The sequence below is a fragment of the Alligator sinensis genome, unplaced genomic scaffold, assembly GCF_000455745.1.
Source record: "Alligator sinensis unplaced genomic scaffold, ASM45574v1 scaffold615_1, whole genome shotgun sequence".
Lineage (NCBI taxonomy): Eukaryota > Metazoa > Chordata > Crocodylia > Alligatoridae > Alligator > Alligator sinensis.
In genome coordinates, this window is record NW_005841982.1 from 1,934,524 (window position 1) to 1,942,397 (window position 7,874).

A 7,874-nucleotide genomic window follows, 5' to 3' on the forward strand; every position below is an offset into this window, starting at 1 on the left:
GACACCCATCCAGCTGGTTTTGCACTTGGTTTGAGCCACTGCAATCCAAGTGCAGACCTTATAAGTGCTTTTCTGCTGCTTCCATTATTGTTGCTTGGTCTACTGCCTTACATCAGGTTAAGTTCTTTTGCACCAATGATTATCGTTGAATTGTCCTATTACTAGTTACAATTTATTCTGCTCCACACTATATCCTCTAAGACACTTCTATTATTCAGTTAATCTCCGTTTCATTTGTTTTCTGATCCTACTATGAAACTCAAGGTGAGCTATATAATATTTGGCTTTGTCATATAGTATTCTATTAGAATTTTCACAAACCTTTATCAACTATTATCTTTTGGTTTCTGTAACAAAGCTGTTGGGAGGGAGTAGGTTTTACTTTCAAGAAATGTTGAGAACAATTGATTTCTATATGTCCAATAATTTCATTTGCAAAAATTGGTGGTCCAATCTTTCATTATATAGTTACTAATTCTCCTCTTCTAAATGAACTTCTTAATTGTCATGTAAGACAGAGATTTTGTAAAGGGTCTTAAACTATTCATAGAGCAAGGACCTTGTTGCTTTACTTTTACTGCACCACATACATTGTGGGGGTAAAGCCCATCACAATAAATAGGAAGTACAGGAAAGATCAAGCTAAGCTCCAACCTGTGACAATGGCATAGGTGCAGTGGTAATTTAAAAAAAATCTTATTTAAGTGGAACATTTCTAAATTGCTCCTGTCTAAAGATGGACTAACTTACACCTGATTGAATCAAGCTGCACAACTCGAGCATGGGCCTCTCACTTGATTTGTCCAAAAATCTTGAAGTGTTGCAAAGCTGAGTAAGCAAGTTTGTAAACTAAGAGTTAAGGGTAAAGCAAAGAAGACTTCATTTCAGGTCAAGAAGTTATTAGACTGACTTCCACAGCCAGTTACCTTAGAGACAGGGAGACATGAGATCAACCAACAGACAACAGTAACCTTTGACAAGTCTTCCTGCACCAGATGAAAGTACATTAGCAAGGGGCACTGTACCTGCAGAAAATCAATCTAGCCCCTTTACTTCAATTCCAGTTCCATTTCCACAAGAGTCCTAAAGAATTTGCACCTTCTTATTTTTCCTTTTTTATCTCTTTGTAGATGGAAGATGCCCATTTTTATGTACTTTAAACTTAGAACGTGAAATTGAAAGTGTCATGCCTTGTATGTTTATGTGAACACCTATAATGTTCACTTGGGACAGGTGCCAGGAAGAAAGATAACCAGATTTTAACAGCCAAATCTACTGTCTCATAAAATTACTCATCAAAGTATATTATTCTGTGGTCCATATTTAAAAGTCGCATGAAATTTGAGATTGTCATCTCTAATTTCTAGTAAAAGGAGTCATCAAGGTTTACCTATCAAAACTGCTCTTCTAACATCCAGGTTGGTAATGTTGGAGGGCATGGAGTGGAAGAGGAAAGGATTAGCCAACTACAGCAGAAAGCTGTGTTTTAACAGCAAGACTCTATAATTGACTCAGAGCTTGTGGTTCAGACATTGCATAATGATTTATTTTTAATATTGAGATATTTCACCAGCTCCAAGTTTCTTGATTTTGGTAAAATTCTTTGATTGAGATTTTTAATCAAATAGCTGGTGACCTATGTTCTAAGGTTAAACTAATTTAATGATTTAACTACAATCTAATGTTATTATTTGATCTTGATTTCATAATTGGATTAATAGTGTCATAATTTGATAAAGATTGCTCTATATCTAGTTTAAACTTTAATATTAATGTAGCTTTGATAATACATTTTCTTAGTTTTATTTTTGTCTTATAAATGAATTTTGTCTTAGAAAGTATTTTTTTTATTAATTTATTTATAACTATTTATGTAGCGCCACAAACTGAAAAGACATAGGTAGATATCAGGAATCAAAACTCATGGAAGAGGTGATATCTTTTATTAGAGCAACTAGATATATGCAAACAAATTATTGCATTCTCTGCAAGCTTTCAGGCGCACACACCCTTCATCAAGCATAGGAGAGAGCAGAGATTGTAAAAGTTCTCTTAGCTAGAAATGAAAATTTGTATTTTACAGGAGAGCTTAAGGTGTGGTAAAATCTCTTGTTTGGAATAGTTCATAGTGTCCAAGGTAGGCACAGAGAAAAATTGAAACAGTATTTTTTACCTCAAAGTTGTCTGGTAGCAAGCTGGATGTTGAGGCATATTTCCTTCAGGTTATGATGTTAAATATTTCACAGAAGATTGAAAAGATGGAAAGCTCTTCTGGGCAGGAGTTTCTTTTGTGGTGAGGGATATCAGGCAGTTGACTTAAAAGGCTGACCAAGAACCTCTCATCAGTATTTGATCTTCAGATGCATGTGTTAAAATGTCCTGTCAGCATAATTAAAATGTTTTTCTTAGCATCATTTTAGCATGGGGTATTTGGTGTGCACACTATTTTTCATGTGCATACATATTTCAAAGCAAAAATAAGCAGAAACAAAGAAAATCTTGCTTAATTAGTTTAGTTGTTTAATGTTACTCAGAATAATTAAGAAAAGTGAGATTACATAATAAATTGTTTATTTGGAACCAATAGAAATGAGTATTAAAATACCCCTTCTGTATTTTGCATCTCTAAGCTGGACATTAATCTGAGTTAGCTAGCCAGTATTTTCATCTTTGTGAACCAATCTGTATCAACTGACATATCCAAGGGATATAAACATGCCTGTGATTAAATTTCATTTTATGCAGTATATGTTGTACTTGGTAAGACTGTGATTTATTTCTAGTCCTTATTTGGACATCTTGTATATTGCTTGAGGCTTCCTGTTTGGAATACTTGGGCGATGAAGACAATGAAACAATCCCAAATGATAGCTGAAAACTGTGCGCGCTGTTTTGAAAAGCAACAAAATATAAACTGAAACTTATATTTTGTTGCTTTTCAAAACAGTTTGCTGGAGGTATTTAATCAATCTTCCTGAGCATTTAATATGGACCCCCGAAGAGAACTGTGCTGTAATTAATGCTAACATGCATTATTAATGCTAGTCTGGGTGTTATTCTGGCAAACCTATACCATCATGACTGGGAATCCTGGTTCTCTGTTTAAAAAATCACAAATTCTCAGATAAAAATTGCAAATTCTGATTAAAACCTCCCAAATCCATGTTTTTCCTTGATTAAAATGAAATGCTACTACATATGTAGGGATTAGTTGAACACAATATTTTATTGATACATTTATAATTTTAAAGCAATTTGGAAGCCTAACAGTGCCTCAATTACTATAATAAATTCTAAATACATATAAATTTTGGTATTTGATTTTGGGTTTTTTATCATGAGAAATCAGATCTGCACCTGTCCTCTTTGCTCACCAGGATGTGGGTCTAGCTGCACCTGTCCCCCCCACCCCAAACCGCTTTACCTTGTGGTGCTGAGCAGCCCTGATATCCTGGTGCCCTGCCCATGCCATTGCCCCTCACTCCAAAGCCACAGCCCCCGACCCCTGCTGGTGCCCCTCAGTCCCCACCCACAGCTCTCTGACCCTGCCAGTGACTCTCATGCCCCACCCACAGCCCTTCCCCAGCCCTGCTGGTGCCCTTCACTCTTGACCCACAGCCCCCTCTGCCCTGCTAGAGGGAGCCCCCAGCTTCCGGGGCTATGGGGTCAGCCCCCTACAGCCCTCTGACCCCTCAGCAGTGCCTGAGCCCCAGTTGTCACCAGTGGGGTGCAGATGTGAGTTACCCACTGCAGACTTGGGCTCTCTGTCCTGCTGACCTCTCTCCGGGGCCTCCACAACCCAGTGGGTGGTACCCAGTGCAGCAGGGCAGAGTGGGGCTGGATGAGAAAGCTCGGTGCTGCTGCTAAGAGCTCCATGCTGGCATGTTGAGGCACTCCCTGCCCGCCCAGCAGCAGTGAAGGGCACAACTCCACACTGCTACCCCTGTTGCTGCTGGGTGGGCAGGGGGCACCTTGCCATGGTGGCATGGAGCTCTCAGCGGCAGCACTGAGCTTCCTCACCCCGCTCTGCCGCATTGGTTCCCACCCATTGGGCCACAGAGGCCCCAGGAGAAGAGCTGCAGGGCATGGAGCCTGAGTCTGCAGTGGGCAGCCTGCTCCCATCCCTGCCCCACCCACAAATCTGGGGGGCACATGCCCCCTATGACCCTCTGAGAGGGCGCACAGTGGCAGGGAGTCAGCCCTACCTCCTCTGCCCCCATGGATGAGCCCCTGTGGCTCCATCGCACTCTCTGTCGGGGCCCTGTGCCTGTATATTCTGGCCTTGGGCCCCAAGTCCCACACACCACCCTGGTTGGGCAGCAGCCCCAGTCCTGCCCACTCCTTCCCTCCCTCCCTATGGGGGGCCTCAATCCCCACCCCTCTTTCCTCCTGCTGCCAGACTTACCTGTGGGAGCTGCTCTCCAGGCTGCCTGGCAGCCATATGTATGTGTACATGCGCACATGCACACTGTGCCCTCTGCTGATTGTCCTTCTCTCACTCCCCCAGCCCTTTTCAGACTGGAACTCTGCCAGCATGCAAAGGGAAACTCACTGTTTCCCCATTTTTCTCCTTTAAAGGAGAAAATCTGGGGTTTTCTTCTTAAAAAGAGAAAATCCAGGTTTTATCATGTTTTTCCATGGTGAGCAGAAAACCTGGATCCCTGATCATGACCAAAGTACAAGAGAGGTACTTGGGATGTATGCATGGTGAAAGCAACAAAGCTTTGAGCAATTAATCCTGACTCTTTGATGTATTTATTTGTCAATATTAGTAGAATTGTGCAAACCATTTTAGTAATACAACATAATGTTGAAAAGCTGTGTTTTTCCTCAGCTGTTGACATTAATACCCATGGCTCTGAGACATGCTCAGTGAGAACAAAGTTCAAAAGTTACATTGTGCTTCTGGTGTCACCTGGTCTGAATTGCTTGCCAAGATGATTAGAAGTATTTGTTTTTGCAGGAGGGGAAAAAAATAACAACTATACTTAAAGTCAGAACAAGAGAAAAAACTGCAAGGAACATTACAAAATCATCTATTTTGATTTTTATTCTCCATCTAATACAACAGATAGTGCACTCTGGGTCCCATTGTGGTGCTTGAGAAAAAGGGCCAAAAGCAGACAGAACTAACAGCTGTACTAAAGGCATGTCCCACCTGTACTGTGCTTTACTCAGCTGATGTCTCCCAGGGTGATGAAATCTTTCAAGTTGGCATAGTTTTGAACAGTCCTGCTCACTGTCAGTCCACGCATCCCCTCAAAGGTTCCCAAAGCCTATCATTTTACTGCAGTGTGCAATCCCATATTTTGGACTGAATGAATTGTGAAGAATTTCTGAAAAGCATGGCAAGAGAGCCACTCTTTGCTTAGCTCAGAACGATTACCCTGAATAATGGAAATGAGTCTTAATGTAGTTTACTGTTAAACCCTGAAAGTAGTTTGTGTGTAAGAAAGAATCAGAATGAGTATATAAAAATGCAGCTTGTGTGTTTTGGAATTGTTTAGGTGGAGGAACCCCCCAAAAGTGAGGAAAAAGGACTGATTTAAAAATGAAGTAGTTTAAAATATTTCTTCAGCAAAAATTATGGCAATCTTTTTTAGTAAAAAAATCATGATAAAAAAAAAAAGAGAATGTTTGACCTTCCTTTGACTTATATTAAAATAGGGCTGGAAAAATTGCAGGAGTTGATACAGTCTAGCCCTCTGGTCAACATGGGAACATCTGTGTCTTAAGCATCCCAGATAGCTATTTGGTCTATCCTGCATTTTAAAAAATTCTAATGATGGAGATGCCACACTCTCGCTAGGTAATGAGTACTTAATCAGTCTCATTTAAAAATGTTCTAATATCCAAGCTAACTCTCTCGTGTTACAATTTAAAACAATTCGTACTTGTCATATTCCCTTGTAGACATAGAGAATAGTTGATTGCTATCTTCTTTATAACAACCCTTTCTGTATTTGACGATTGTTATCACATTTCCACAGGTCTTCTCTGCTCCAGACTAAATAATCCTGGCTCTTCTAACCATTTCTTCTTTGCCATGTTTTTCAGGCCTCTGATTGTTTTTGTCAGTTTCTTCTGGTCTCTTTCCAATGCTTGCACATCTTTCTTAAAGTGCAGTGCCCAAACCTGAACTCCAGGTAAAGTTTCACCAGTGCTGGCTTCCTGCATTCTGTACTCATTTTAATGTAATCCAGTATGCTATTGACTTTTTTGCAACAATAGCACACTGTTGAGTCATATTCACTATAATCTTTAGATATTCTGCAGCACTGCGACCTAGTCAGTCATTTCCCAATTTGTACTTATTCATTTGATTATTCCATCCTAAATGCAGTACTTTGCACTTGTCTTTACTTAATTTCTTCCGATTTATTTCAGACTGTTTCTCCAATTTATCAAGGGCATTTTGAATTCTGATCCAAAATCCTATCTTCCAGAGTATCTGAGGGTAGAAAGCAGGATAGACTGCCCTGCCAAAGGCCTGAGACGATAGAATGCCATTTAGGCCATTATTTTGCTACTTTTTAAAGCTCATACTAAATGCTCGTTTTGGAATACTTGTACCTTTATTCAAAAAACTTATTAACCATAAACAACTGTTCAGATAAAAATGTTAAATCATCAGATACATCTTCACGGTCTATAATAGGTAAAATAACAACAAACTCAAGAAGACCACAATGTGATCTGTTTTTCTGTTCATTCCAGGGACATTAAAAAGCAGTTAAGTTTTATTAGATAAACTATTTTGGCAAATAATTAACTTAGCTGTATTTCAAGGTGAAACTCTTAATGGATTTGTTGTTGTTGTAAAGGTTTACTTTGTACATCTAAGGATGAGTCATAGCAAGCAGTATGGTAATCTGATTTATTTTAGTTATAATTCTGTATTGGATAGGAGATACATACATTTATTTATTTATTTATTAAGTCATGGGTTTGCTTTTATTTATAGTTTTGATAGCTGCTCATGAAGCGCACACCAACTGCAGAGGCTTCCTCAGCCCGACGAAGGGTTTTGAAACCCGACAGCTTGCTAAGAAATTTTTCCCCCCAACTATTTAAGTTGGTTGAATAAAAGAGATCAGGTTCACCCAAAGAACCTTGTCTGCCTATGTCCTTGGGCGACTGGTGCCTCCTGAGTCTGGGGGGTGGGGGGCACTTGCACCCTCGGTGGACAGTCAGTGACCAGGATGGGGGCGGCTGATCCCGCCAACCCGTAAGTGGCAGCGGTGGGCTGCTGGCACTTGTGGGTGAGCGCAGTAGGCTATGGGGAGACTGCTTCTCCTGGTGCCAGTGCTCTCAAGGGGGTCACCAGCACTCTCGCGTGCCCCCCCCTGCCCAGGAGCGGTGGCTGTCAGGGTGCACCAGTGCTCTCTGGGGGTGCACGAGCACCCCTTATGCAGTAACACTGCCTATGTCCTTAGAGCAATACGGCTACAACCTACACCCCACTGGTATTGTTGCGAAACTTTTGCAGTAAGCTAGTAGATTCATTTCTCAACCTCTCCAGACAAAAGCGAGACAGAAGGGATCTGGGTACACTCAGTACGGAACAGCTTCTTCTAGCCAGTCCCGGTATTTGGCCGTGAGGCTGCCTGCGAGCTCCACTCTGGGCAAAAGAGCTTGGGGAAACTCCCAGGGCTGGAGGGGAGGAAGGAGGAGGGCGGGAGCGGGGAGTCCAGTCAGTCCCTGACCCTGGAGGACAGCGTGTCCCGCCGAAGTCCGGCGGGAAGCGGCGGGAGGGGGCGCTTCCCAGAGCCGAGAGCCCGCCTGGCAGCCGGGCGGCGCGTGCACATGCCTCAGCCCTCGTCGTCGGCGCCGGGGACCTGACCCCGAGCCGGCCTGGGCCGAGGGCGGGAGGC